This window comes from Polyodon spathula, chromosome 15 (genome assembly GCF_017654505.1).
Source record: "Polyodon spathula isolate WHYD16114869_AA chromosome 15, ASM1765450v1, whole genome shotgun sequence".
Classification (NCBI taxonomy): domain Eukaryota; kingdom Metazoa; phylum Chordata; class Actinopteri; order Acipenseriformes; family Polyodontidae; genus Polyodon; species Polyodon spathula.
This window is the reverse complement of record NC_054548.1, coordinates 20,103,270-20,118,014: the sequence shown is the minus strand read 5'-3', so window position 1 is coordinate 20,118,014 and position 14,745 is coordinate 20,103,270. Positions and strand designations below refer to the sequence as shown.

General features: G+C 38.6%; 1 pseudogene; it reads right to left on the bottom strand.

Moving 5' to 3' along the window:
* Positions 1-7,593: 7,593 nt before the first annotated feature.
* On the bottom strand, positions 7,594-14,207 carry LOC121327534 (annotated as a pseudogene).
* Between the last annotated feature and the right edge of the window lie 538 nt (positions 14,208-14,745).

Sequence of the window (14,745 nt, the reverse complement as noted above, 5' to 3'; positions counted from 1 at the left end):
TAACATTTGATGAATTTCAGTGCTAGTATTTGGCATAATCTGAATGTCTGCAACATAGGGATTAAAATCATTATTAATTATATTTTCAACTACAAATAATGTGTTATTTTAATAAACAACCAGTTTAGTTTCCAATCTGTCTTGCTGTCAATATTGTGATGATTCAGAAGGTTATGTACACCCCTTGCCCTTGCCTGCATTTCACCTTGATGAGTGAAATAAGATTTTTGACAATCAAAGCACTGTTCAAAACGTAGAAAGAACACCGTATTGGCCCAACTGTATGCTGAAAGATCATGGGTTCAGATTTCCATTTGCTCTTATTAATTATTTATTAATTTTAGCAATTGCTCGTGGCAACTGCAGAAGTTCAAACAAAACCTCATGATTTTGATTTTGATCTTTTGAAAAATAAAAAGATTGGAATCCCTCCTAGTCTATTCTGTTGTGCTCCAGACTGTACTGCATAGTGCAATACAAACTATTGTGTAACAAAGTCTGATAGTGTAATAATTCTGGGAGTACTCAATGTCACTCGTGTTGCAGAGTCAGTTCATATGATAATTTCCAGTATCAGTCTTTACAATAACCAGGGATGATTTCTTGGTGAAAGATTAGTCATGGAATATTTTGGCATTCATGAGTGTTTCATTGCCTGCAGTGTCAGTATTTACACTGTTAATTAACAACTGGGGAGGTTAGGATTTTCCACTCTTCCATCCCAATAAATGAAACAGAGATGAAATGGCATGAACATTCTGCAGTCAACCAAGCAAGGTATGAATGTCAGTGACGTCATGTTTTAAATTGATTGTCACTCACTCTGACCCCTGTTTACACAGCCTTTACGTCAAACCCACATCACCAGCAAGTGTGTCTGTTTTGTATATTCCTGAAAGTGATTTGGTTTGTTATTGTAAAACATGTAAAACATTTCATTTCAAAATGATTTTGTTTTTACAAGGACATTTAAAACAAACACACACACATATTAGAATTATATATATATATATATATATATATATATATATATATATATATATATATATATATATATATATATATAAACAGGTTTATATATATACTTAAGGTTTAGCTCTCAAATTGACTGTCAGGCCTAAGTGGTTAGTTTTTGAGTTTCAGCTTTTACGGCCTATTTTCACTAGCGGGGACATGACTAAGTGATCAAGTATGACATGTCACTTTTAGCTGAGTAAAACAGTTCTTTTTTTTCTACTCTAAACTATAAAACCTGACCCTAGATTTTATATCTGCTTACCTTATCAATCAAAAAGCATTTTAGGACTGGTGAACAAAAATTGTGTGTTTATATTTTAAACGCGATGAATCTTTTTTCCACTCAAAGTCTGCATGGAACCAGATTTTTTTCGCATGTTGTTTTCTGCCTGACAGTGGTCTGGTCATTATGGAAGAACCATATAATTAAATATATGGAAAATCATACATGATAAATAAATGGCCTATACATATGTGTCTGTTTGTATTTTAAATATATGGTAAAATATAGAAATATATATTTAAATAAAGCTAAATTGTCTGTTAAGTGTTATATGAAACAACAACATGTGCAGACCTGCACATCTCTTATTCTGTTCTTGTTAACTTGGTTTGGTTATACTTTAGCACCCTGCACATCTCTTATTCTGTTCTTGTTAACTTGGTTTGGTTATACTTTAGCACAAGATATTACAAATATGAGCCATAACTTTGAAGCAATCAATAAATGATTTAGACAAGATTCAGAACTGGACAGACACATGGCAAATGACATTTAATAGAGAAAAGTGTAAGGCAGTGCACGCAGAAAATAAATTCAAGCATTCAAAATTCTAAAGGTATTGACAATGTTGACCCAAGGGACTTTTTTGACCTGAAAAAAGAAACAGGGACCAGGGGTCACGAATGGAGATTAGACAAAGGGGCATTTAGATCAGAAAATAGGAGGCACTTTTTTACACAGAGAATCGTGAGGGTCTGGAACCAACTTCCCAGTAATGTTGTTGAAGCTGACACCCTGGGATCCTTCAAGAAGCTGCTTGATGAGATTCTGGGATCAGTCAGCTACTAACAACCAAACGAGCAGGATGAGCCGAATGGCTTCCTCTCATTCTTAACTTTCTTATGTTCTTAATAAAAACAAATAAAAAGTGCACTAATGAGCGTGCTAGTCGAAGCATCTGCTTGTCTGTCCTTATGCCTGTACATTAAACTTAAGTTTTTACATGAGCATACAGTAGATAGAGGGCACACTTAGTGACAGTTAGCTCTAATATATATTTTAAACAGGTGGCAAGGTATGAATGTCAGTCACTGTTTTAAATTGATTGTCACCCACCTGGACCCCTGTTTACACAGTCTCTAAAGTCAAACCCACATCACCAGCAAGTGTGTCTGTTTTGTATATTTCTGAGAGTGATCTGGCTTGTTATTGCAAAACATATATAACACTTAATTTCAAAATGATTTAGTTTTTACAAGGACATTTCAAAACACACACAAATTAGAATTTAAGCAGTATTGAGTAAAGGACTTAAGTTTATACTGACTAAAAAATACATAGGTAAACTGGTCACTGAATGAAAAGAGTGGGAGAGATGCATGAGATTAGCAGAATATTTTTTCAATGAAAATATATCAGATTCAGAGGGTAATTATGAGCATAGGATTAAGGTTAATAGTACAAGCACTTGGACTCCTCCAGATGGAAGAGATAAATGGTTAGATATGTATATTAAAGTAGTTAAACAAGAAATTATAGTAGGACTAAAGAACAAATGTAAAGTTAATTTAACCAATACTGAAGAACAAGCTATGACTGAGTTATTAAGTGATGATAATATAAGTATAATACCCGCAGATAAAGGTTCTGGAATAATGATGATGAACACAGATGACTATATGAAATCTCTAGAATGCGAATTAAATAATACGGATACATATGAAGAAGTTAAAAGCAATAAGATCAATAAAAGTGGTAAAATAGGTTAAGGAAATTGTGGAGAGACTATACAACAAAGGCATTATAACAAAATAATTAAAACAAATACATGCAGCCACATAATGCAAGAACAGGCCTAGCAAGAGGAAATCCTAAAATGCAAAAAGAAAATCAGTCAGTGCAATTTATAATCCAACACACATAATAGCTGAAATAGCAGAAAAAGAACTTAGGTCACACGTTGAGAAATCATTAGAAATCTTTAGAATACATTCGGTTTGTAGATGATATTTTTGGGGTTTTGACACATGGAGAAGAATCTCTTTTCCAGTTTCATAAAATGGCAAATGAAATACACAGTAATATTAAGGTGGACCTTCAATGGACATGAAAGGAAATAGAATCTATAGATACCAAAGTAAAACTTGAAGAAGGTTCAAATGAGAGTGACCTCTTCTGTAAACCCACTGACATGCACCACTATTTACACTTGTCCTCTGCACAGCCAATACACACTGAAAGGGCAATCCCAAAGGGTCTAGGAATAAGAATACGAAGAATATGCTCAAAAGAAAGTGACTATGTAAAACAAAGAAATGTATTAAAAACCAATCTTAAAAAATAGGATAGAAAGAATTATAGAGACAGAGTTAAGAAAAGTGAATAAACTAAAAAGAGATGATCTACTATATTATAAAAATAGAGATAAAAAGGTCAAAAGAGTCTGACTTACTCTAAACGTTTGCCCAGTATTTCTAATATAGTTTGGAAACACTTGCAGATTCTACATAATTCAGATTTTTAAGTATTTCTTAAGGCCCCAGTTGTAGCATACAAAGGAGAAGCTAATTTAGGTGATGTTTTAGTTCACAGTAAACATAAAAGAATAATTGACAGAATAGGTTCTACAAATACAAATACTTGCACTAGTACATGTAAAGTGTGTAAATACATGGACAAAGGTAAAAATATAATTAAACATAAGAACAACATATATCCACTAAATACAAATATCTACTGTAAAAATTGCAAATTGTAAAAAGGCTCCGGTGGTAGATCCTGAATCAATACCTATCCAAAAAAAAACATTCTAACCCCTTAAATGTATAATCTCCAAAGTGCTTTCAATTAAAAACACATTGCTGCCTTTTAATCTGTAGAAAGATGAGTTTCACTTGGCCAGTTCAGATCCACATCATTAAAACACAAGCATAACAGTAGTGTGTAACGTCATCATCTAGGGTTTTAAAGACGTTACAATTCTGCAATCGATTGATATTGAAGTTTACAAGTTTTAAACTGAGATGAGACAAAACAAATATGATGATAATTATCCAGTTAAAAGCCAACAATTCCCACTCCGCAGAACCTAATGACATCATTTAAGAGCATCACCATGTTCAAATTAAATGTCTTTTTCTTTTTTGTTAGTTTTTCTTTTAGCCCTACCTGAAGATGTTACACACTATTGTTATGCTTGTGTTTTTATAATGTGGAACTGAACTGGCCACACGAAACTCACCAGTCAGTAGATTAAAAGGCGACAATTAGTTTTTAATTGAAAGCACTTTGGAGATTATACACACAGCATAGCCTATCTACGTGATTTAAAAGTTTAACTGGCTTTCAATTGAAATGTGTCAGTTCATTGAGACCTTAAAGGAAAATTATTTGGAACTGCTATATTTGTCTCATCCCTAATATATATATCTCTACCGTCGCAGACACAAATATTTGGGCAGTTAAAAAAAGAGAGCTTTTTTTCAGCTTTATAATAAAATTAAAAATGATTACATAACATGCAGAAAGTAATTTCATGTGCATTATAAATATCATATGGGAGATACTGAAATTGAAGAAAGAATCTATAAAAAAGACCTAAGAGTTTATGTTGACTCAGAAATGTCTTCATCTATTCTTGACAATGTGGGGCAGCTATAAAAAGGCCAACAAGATGCCTAGATATATAGTGAAAAGTATTGAATTTAAATCAAGGAAAGTAATGTTAAAACTTTACAATGATTAGTAAGACCTCATCTAGAATAGTGTGGTCAGTTCTGGTCATCTCGCTACACTCTCCACTCTTGTTTGTTTTTCAAGAAGCACACGGGCGACATGTAAGTGTTATTGATGGAGATGTACTGTGATAATTCTTGAACCTTGTTCTTGAACCTGTCTGGAAGGTAGGTGAAATAAAAATGAGAAGAGAGTTGTTTATGTGGAACTTAATTTATAATTCTGAAAACTTTTTTTGAAATTATTTTAATGTATAATTGTATTACTTTTAACATTATGAAATGGTGAACTGAAAATGGCAAGCCCTTTTCAAAGTGATTTGTTTGAAATGTAATACTATAATTAACTGTGGATTCGTAGAACAAACTGCGGATTTGTTAATAAACAATATCAATTAAAAGATCAAAGGGTGATTTCACAGAAATGTTTATCATACAGTGGAGGTATCATACAAAACTCTTGAGTTTTGCCCTGTCACAGAGACGGCGTTGCGAGGCACCAGACCAGAAGGAAGCACAACCAGAACAGAGGTATGGTGCAGTGGCGCATGCGCCCTTTTATTAATTAACAAAAAAATAAATAAAATATTTGAACAAAAATAAACACTTGCTCACAGAGCACACATAAAACAATTAAACAGAATAAATCGCGAACACAAAATAAATGCTAAGGTCAGGCTGAGCAACTGCCTTCAATGATCCTTATTTATTTATTTATTTATTTATTTATTTATTTTTTAAATCGCTCTCCCGCTCTCCCGCTCTCCCGTTCTCCACTTCTGAACACCCTCTTCTAACATGGAGAGCTGCAGGCTTTTTATACAGGTGACCATTTCCCGATTAGCAATAAATTAATCACTTAATTAATTCGGGAGATGGACACCTTCTGCACGGGTTTTAATAAGGCGGATGGGGCTTCCCATCCACACTGCAAAACAAAACGCACAGCGGTTTGCCGTCATTTATAAACAAATATATTTTTACAAGTATTTTGATGACAAATTCAAACTTTTTTTATTATTTGTCTATCAAGGGTTTCTTACGGTTATTGCATCCTTTGCTTATTTGTATGGGTTATACACATGTATATCTCCATAAATTAATAGGAGCAAAACAGTTCAATATTCTACACGAGAAGTACAAAAGCGCTGCTCTCCCTGCTCGAGAAGTGGGGGAGCCGCAACCCCCCAGCACTACACCCCTGGTAGTCAGAGAAAAGGACAAAGACAGCATTGGAATAATATCCTGACTGCAATGTCCTGTTCTCCCAGCTAGTAAATTAGTAAGAAGCAGGACCTGATTGATAGTTTTTACTGTATGCCTGCAGATAAGGGATTAATGGTTATGAATCTGTCTGTGACCTTGTAGGTGATGTTACCATGATCAAAGAAGTCAATAAGATCTTGTAGGTAATGTTTCCCACCAAAAGAAGTTTATTACACAGAAAGAAGAAGTCTAACAGCATAACAGTACAGTACAGTGAACACAAAGTACTGGGTGACCCTCAACAGCACTGAAAATCACAGGATTTCTGCTTAATAGTTCTTACTTATACAAACAGCAAAACAAACATTTAACATAATCACATGCTGTGAACATCCCAGACTAGCTATCTCCTAATAATAGCTAACTAATTTCTATTACTATTCTATTAATTTCTACTAGCCTTTTAAACCAGTTCTAATTGATTCTAGTTTTGAGATAATATCTTTTGAAACCAGTTCTGAACATAGCTTTGTTATCTTTATCGTGTCACACATACACCGCCCTCAAGTTTAGGCTACTGCGAAACTGTATGCAGTAAAACACACACACACACACATACATACATACATACATATACATACACACACACACACACACACACACACATATATATATATATATATATATATATATATATATATATATATATATAGATAGATAGATAGATAGATAGATAGATAGATAGATATACACACACACACACACATACATACATACATAAATATATACATATACAGTGTGTGTGTGTGTGTGTGTGTGTGTGTGTGTGTGTGTGTGTGTGTGTGTGTGTGTGTGTATATATATATAGTGACAGATTGCCCTCCAGTCACACGCTTCTCCAAATAAACGCTTTAAACACAGGATGCCAGGAAACGCTGTAGCGTGTTTATTGTTTACAATAATAAAAAGATAAATAAACAAAACAAAACCTAACCCATTCTCGGGCCCTATCTAAACAGTTCTTTCTCTAACTAATAACGAGGCAGGCTAAGCCTGTTCCCTTGTCTCCAAAACCAATTCACAATCCAAAGCTGTAAACCAAATACCTTTTCCAATAATCTGCTTGCTCTCCAACTATCCCAACCAAACTCCTACTCACACCCTTTTAAACATTCTTAATTAATCTGCTAGTTAGTCTATTAAATAAACCTGGAGTTGGTCCCAGCTCCTGTAGCCACTACCAGGTCCTAATGACCCCAATGTATTGTCTCTGCACAATAAAAACTTGTATTTAACAAACCATTATCAATTAACAATGTATTCATTAACCCATCTTTAGTTTTTATCTTTATATTAATTACTTTGTTTACCAACCAGTTTGTTGCCATTGTATTTTACGTTTTTAAACACCGACCAATCCCTTACAATATATCCAGGGCACCAAATCTCCACCAAATCTCCTCTTTTAACTGCCTGATGACCCGGTAGCACTTCCACCTGCTGCCCCCATCGTCATCAATGCTGCCCATCAAGACCTGCTCCACCCGTCTGAAGGACAGGAGTCAGTGGTAATTGGAGGAAGCCATCAGGTTAAACCCAAAAGACTATGGAAATAAAATATTTTATTCAGACGGTGTGCAGATGCAAAAATCTGTATGCATTGCATGTTTTTTTTGGATTGTACAGAGCCTACCTTAAATGTAAACTGTGATTAGGTTTCCATCTCAGATTAGAAAAGTTGCTGTTCTGCTGTTTCTCCAATGACTGATGTGTTCCATGGGGAGCAGATGTGCTCTGGTCCAGTGTGTAAAAAGATAGATGTGCTCAGTACTGGATGTTTGTGCAATATAAAGTAAAAAGAAAAAAGAAAAGGATGTTATTATCCAGTGCAATTGTTTTGCTGGTCAGTATACATTCAACAATAAAATGGCAAAATATCAAGGTTAAATTTCATTCCTTGCACAAATACAAAGCAAAAAAATAAATAAAAAGCTTAACAGGAGGTTTGTTAGTTTGGATTTGATTTGATTTAGTGTATAAGTGTGTGTAAAACCTGAAGTTGCTTTGGATATATCTCACAGAATATTAAGCCCCTTTCACACTGACATGCTCTACCCTTGTCAGAACCTACCCGGGTTGGGACCCTGTCATGCGGGTCAGCTACATGATTTCACACTGCTTTTGATAAAGCAGGGTCCACCTGGGTGACAGAAGAAAATACACAACAGCCGTATCAATGCCCTGGAAGGAGCTTGTTACAGATGCTTCCATCCAAGCTTCTTCAACCCTACTCCGATCTGGATCACAATGTGTCTCAAATCAACAAAAATATGGCTACACAAAATAAACAAAAATGTTCCTTATGGAAGTGACATCTTCACATAGATGTGGCTGTTTGTTATTTCATCGACACACATCCTAAGGTGGGTCGCTGCAACCTGGGCCAACCCAGGTACGACCCCAGGTACATGGTTTCACACTATGCAGGATTGTGATCCGGGTAGCCAGAACCCAGGTCGGGACCCGGGTAGGAGTGCCAGTGTGAACGGGGGTTTAGATTGATCACACCAAGTCCAAGGGGACGAAGTGTACATACAGGTTAATCATTAAAAATAGTATTCTATGCTTAATTAATGATCAGATAAAGATTGGTAGTCAATAATCTTTAGTTTCTATCATTCATTGTGAAATAGAAACACATTGAACCTCATTAGTATACCACACACAGTTAGGTATCTGCTCACAATGACCAAGGAAGAATTATGTACACATTGTTTTGAAATTGTTGTAAAATTTGATTATGCTCACCAAGGATCATGGTTATACACACAGAGACGATGCATGCATTTCTCTAATCAATAAGTAATACTTAATAGTGCTTGAAGGGGCACTCTTTTCTTGATAAGTACTTCTCAAGCTTTCATTTAGTGCTGTAGAAATACTTTTGTATTTTGTATTTGTGTACACTAGTTTGACAGCACCTCCCTAATGTTTCAGGGAACATATATCCAATGTCTTTATTGTGGTTCTTAATTTTAATAACTATATGTCTAATATTAATACTATTGTTCATACTAAAATTCACATCACTTCACCTTACTGCATCAAGCTCTCTCTTTTGAGGGCCACCGTTTGAAGAATCTGTGCCATCGTGCTTTTTTTGGCCAGCAGTTTATGAGCTCCACAGTCGGGATAATCTCCACCTCAAACTGCAGTTCTGAGGTTTCCATGGCAACACGCACCACCGACCCTACACTCTCTAATACACTCACATTCCTTGCAGAGAAAAATAAAGGATATTAATGTTATGATCTGCAAATGTGTAGCTGTACAGTTGTCACGAAGAAAAATAACAATAAAACATAGTACGCCATACATGATAAGTCCACCTTTTCACCTAGCAGTGTCTAAAAGAAAGGGTTGTTACTGGTCTGTCTAATAGGGCACCTGTGGTCATGAATTTGAAATGTGTTACGAGAAGCATAGGTTAAATATTTAATGGGCACAATGCAATTCATTGATGTTCAGAATGCAATCTCAGTGACAGCTGCTGCATCCCCAGTGCAAAACTTGATGTAGCCTACTGCGTGTATTTCATTAACTTAACACACTCTGCAATGCATCTGTCATTCCAAATTAAACATAAAAAGAATCCTATTTTCAAACAGATATAAATAAAATGTGCACATTTTTTTTTCAAACATCTATCCATAGGGTTGTTTGAAAATCAAATAAAAACCCCCACCAAGCAACAGCTATTTTTTGTCATCTCTGTGAATGACAGTCTCTGTGCACAATATTAATGTTTTTAAATCCATTTTATATATAAATGATTGAAACTATATTTGACAAGACATCAAAAACTTTAAGTAATGACATCTAGTAGTGTCAGATATTCTCTTATTGTATTTCAGTTATATTTAACATATTTTGTTTTTATTTTGTAACCCATGGGTGACCAAGTTATTTACAAGGACAACTGCCTCTGAACTAATTAACACTATGGTTCACACGATGCAAGGGGAAACTTCATACAGGTATGACCAAAAGCTTGAACTCACTGATGAGGTTGTAGTTTTCAATGGATGTCTCCAGCAGTTCTTTGAAGATATTCCCTACTTTGTCTGGGACGATGTCCCCCTCAGTGGCCATGCTGGAGTTCTTCAACTCCAGCCATTGTTGCAGCTTCTCTGGCTTGCGCACAGGGGAGAGCAGCTTGGAGCCACTCAGGGTGTAGTAGTGCCACTGCCTTGCTCTGTGCTCCTTGTACCGTGAGAGGCCCCTAACAGGGACAGAGACCAGGAACAACGTGGAGGTAAGAACCTGAGAAACAAAACAACAAAATACTAGTATATCTTATCTTTTAACTCTTTTACTAGAGGAATTACCTATTTTTTTATACATTCAATGTGCCCGCTAGCTAAGGGGAAGTATCTGTTTGCAATTTTGCACACTGGTGTTAAAATCCATAGGCTTAATTACATTAGAATAGAAATACATGAACCACTGTTGCTTATGTATACTGTAGAACTCAACATAACTTATACAGGTCTAGACAAGATGAAGCCACTAAAATCCCCAAACCTCGAGGCAGCAAGATAACTCAAAACAGCAGACAACTGCTGGGCTATGGATGGACAAATAAGTACAAGAAGGAGGGAAGTTAAGCGGTTGAAGGAGAATGTCTTCTTTCACATGTGGAAGATGTGTAGTCCTCTGTAAACACAGGCAGTAGGGAGGTGGGGTTACAGAGATGTTAAATTCCCATGTACCTGGATAGCTGGGTTGAACGCATCTTTTCCTCTCAGAAGAGTTGACCATTTGGCTATTAAAGCTGGCTGATCCTGACAGAAACAGTGAAAGAAAGAATCATACAATTCACATTAGAGCTTGAATTCAAATAAAATTGACAAACGTTGTGTGGCAGCAATATCTTGAGCCCGTTTTCTTGAGAAGGTTAATGGTTTATATATCTGTGACAACATAGATGCACTTTTACAAAGACATGAGCAATAGTTTTACCAGAACATTAGAAAAGTTACTATTTGGTGCCATCTAGCTGTAGATTTGCCACTACATGTATCTAACACTGAATACCCCCTGTACATTAATAGAAATACATTGTTACTGTGATTGGTAAGATTGGAGCCCTGAAACAAAATATATTACTGGTTTACTGGTGCACTTCTAGGGTTAAACTAACAGTATTTTGAACAAAAAATTCTATCGGGTTGGAAATTAACCATTTTAACTTAAAAATAAACCATTAGTTATTTATATAAAATATGTGTGTGTGTGTGTGTGTGTGTGTGTGTGTGTATATATATATATATATATATATATATATATATATATATATATATATATATGTGAACCCCAGCCTGGATAAACATATACCTGGTAGGTTAAAATCCAGACACCAGATGTATTCTAGACTATACCAGATACTTCCAGTTCTACCTCAGTGTTTTTTTTTTTTTTTTTTTTTTACTTCAGTTTATACCGGGGGTTCTCAACCTTTTTTGAATCATGCCTCACCTTAGCATTTGTTTTTTAGCATAGCTATAATTACCCCGAGGTACTGCAGGAGTAGCTGTGCAATGTTCGTTTATTCAGCAGGGACATGTGACTATTTCTCATTATTGTTGGAGTAGAAATCTTCTGGGCTTTCGAGGTTTAATAGAGAATTGTTTTAAGTGTTATGTTTTTGTTGGATTACATTTCTGATACATAATGAATGTAGCACTTACTTTGACATTATCGTTGCGGGTTCCTTAGTTGGCGATTTTTGTGAAACTGTCTGTCCTTTCTGCTGACTTCTGCAGTCAGGGCCTCCACGGTTTTAAAAACCTGCTGATGCCGGAGATCCACCTACACTCAGGCATCAGATCATCATCCTCTAACGTCTCTCTAGCATATTAATCATGGACACCGACCAAATCCAGGCAATCTCGTAGTAGGAGTACATACTTTTTTTAGACAAGCCTTTGTGCTCCTTCCACCCCTCTCTCAGCAGGTCGAGAATGCCGCGAGGCTGCCGGCAGTACAGGAGCTCAAAGGGGGAGAACCCCGTTGAACTCTGTAGCACTTCTCTTACTGCAAAAAGTAGGTAGGGAAGAATCGATGCCCAATGTTTCTGCTCCTGTGTTACGAATCGCCTCAGCATCGACTTTAAAGTCTGATTAAAATGTTCAACCAAACCGTCCGATTGTGGATGATAAAAGGACGTCCTGATGGGACGTATTTTCAATATTTTGTACACCTGCTGTAACGTATTGGACAAAAAATTGGTTCCGTGATCAGTCAAAATCTCCTTGGGGATCCCTACTCTAGCCATAATCTGCGCTAACTCGGTGGCTATTGCAGCTGCACTAGTGGACCTCAATGGAACTGCTTCCGGCTATCGCGTTGCGTAATCCACCACTACTAATATATGTGTGTTCCCGGAGTCAGAAGGTAGCAAAGGGCCCATTATGTCCATTGTAATGCGCTCAAAAAGAGAGGAAATAATGGGCAGTGGGACCAAAGGGGCGAGGCGCACTCGACCTGGCGCTACTCGCTGGCAGTCTGGGCATGTGGCTACATATCTCGACACATCAGTATGAAAACCGAGCCAATAGAATCGAGCCAATATCAGTTCCCTCATCTTCTCTGCTCTGAGGTACCCCGCAAAAGGGATATCATGCGCCAGCCTCATGACCTCGGTTCGACAAGACGGGGGAACCAATAATTGTGTTACAGGCTGTCCTGTGCCCGCGGCTAGGTTTACCCTATACAGTAATCGCCCCTTGATACTGAAATGTGGATATACTAGCGCCCCAGCGCCATCAACATCCTTACCGTCAATGGACCGGACCCGCCCCCAAGCGTGCACTAGTGACGGGTCGTTATGTTGGCCCCACACCATGTCCGCGCTTGATTATCACAGGTCCGGTCTGGACTAGCCTCTGCCCTAGTCGGTCCAGTAACCTCGCTCTCTCGGTCACACTGCGTTCCCACTCCCTTTGACTGGCGTTTGTTACCATTGCAGCACTTTCCCACCAGACCCTAGCCGTGTCTCAAAGACTGTCCCTCCCATTTCGCTATCCGTCTCTCCTTATTTGTTTTTCTAGGACGGAAAAGAGGGGAAAACATTTCAGGATGAAAAGGGAACACATCACCAATTTGTTCTCTTTTTTTTTCTGCCACGTTTATGTGTGTGGCTGAGACTGCCATTATTTGCATTAATTGTTTAAAGTTTGGCCAGTCTCCGCCCAGAATAACTGGGTGTGGCAACCTTTCCGCCATCCCGACTACGAGGTGACGTTTTATCAGTCCTACCGATAAATATACTTTTAGTGTGGGGTATGTCGCCGTGTCTCCATGGATACAGGAGATGGCCACCTGACCTTGTGGCCGCCACGACACACCGCCCAAGAGAGCTGTCCTAATCAAGGTTTGCTCACACCCTGTGTCGACTAACGCGTGGGTTTTCACATTTCCCAAAACAACGTCAATCAGACAGGGCCCCTCCCGCCCCGGGCCGACGTCAGGGAGTCCTCAAAGTTTTCGGCCAGTTCGACCGCCTCCTCCAGGGTGTCGGGGTTGTGGCGCCGGATCCACGCCTGGGTTTTGGCGCCGACCACATGGCAGAATTGTTCTACCATAATGGCTTCCCCCATCTGCTGCGCGGTCTTTTTGTTGGGGGTCAGCCAATGGGCCACGTGGTCGCACAACCGCTCTGCTACCACCCTGGGGCGTGTCTCCGGGGCTCTCCGGAATTCCCGGAACCGCGTCCAATGAGTCTCCGCTGTAATGTTGAGACGGCGGAGGATAGCCTGCTTGACCAGGTCATAATCGGTGGCGTACTGGTCACTCAGGGCTTGGTAAGCTGCCTGAGCCTCCCCAATCAGGCAGGGTCCCACCTGGCTCGTCCAGAACTCCCGCGGCCATCCTGCCGCGGTGGCCAGTCGCTCAAACGCCACCAAGAATGCCTCCGGGCCATCCTCCACCGTCATTTTCATCGCCCTAGCCTTCGGGGGCGACATCGGTGATGTTACGGTAGGGGTTGTTACTGCCGCCATGGCCAGCCCTACCCGTTCAATGAGCGCCGTGTAGCGCTCCTCCCTCCTTCTCTCCTCTGCATCCCATCTGCTCTCCAGCGCCGGCAGCAGCTCCGCCAGTGCGTTGCGATCCATGATCCCACTGCTAACACCATGTGTGGCAAAGTGGTTGGTAAGGGGAACGGGTGTAGCGGTGATGCGGTGCAGGAGTGATGAACAGACAACAGTGATTCAGTGGACAAGTGTTTACTTGTGCTGTTTCCAGGTCTGGCGAACGTCAAATAATAAATCCCCGGCAGTACACAACAATGTGTAAAGCGCGGAGATGGTGAAGAACACAGTACAGTCTCAAACACAAACAAAGGCACGGTCATCATAGCCTGCTTGACAGATGCTATAATACACTCTGAGAGCTCCTCTCTCAGTCCTTCTCTCCTCACGTTACCCAAAAGAAGGAAAAGATCAGCGTTACCCTGGCCCCTATATGTAATCCCGCATGATATCTAGGTAAACAGTTGCAGCT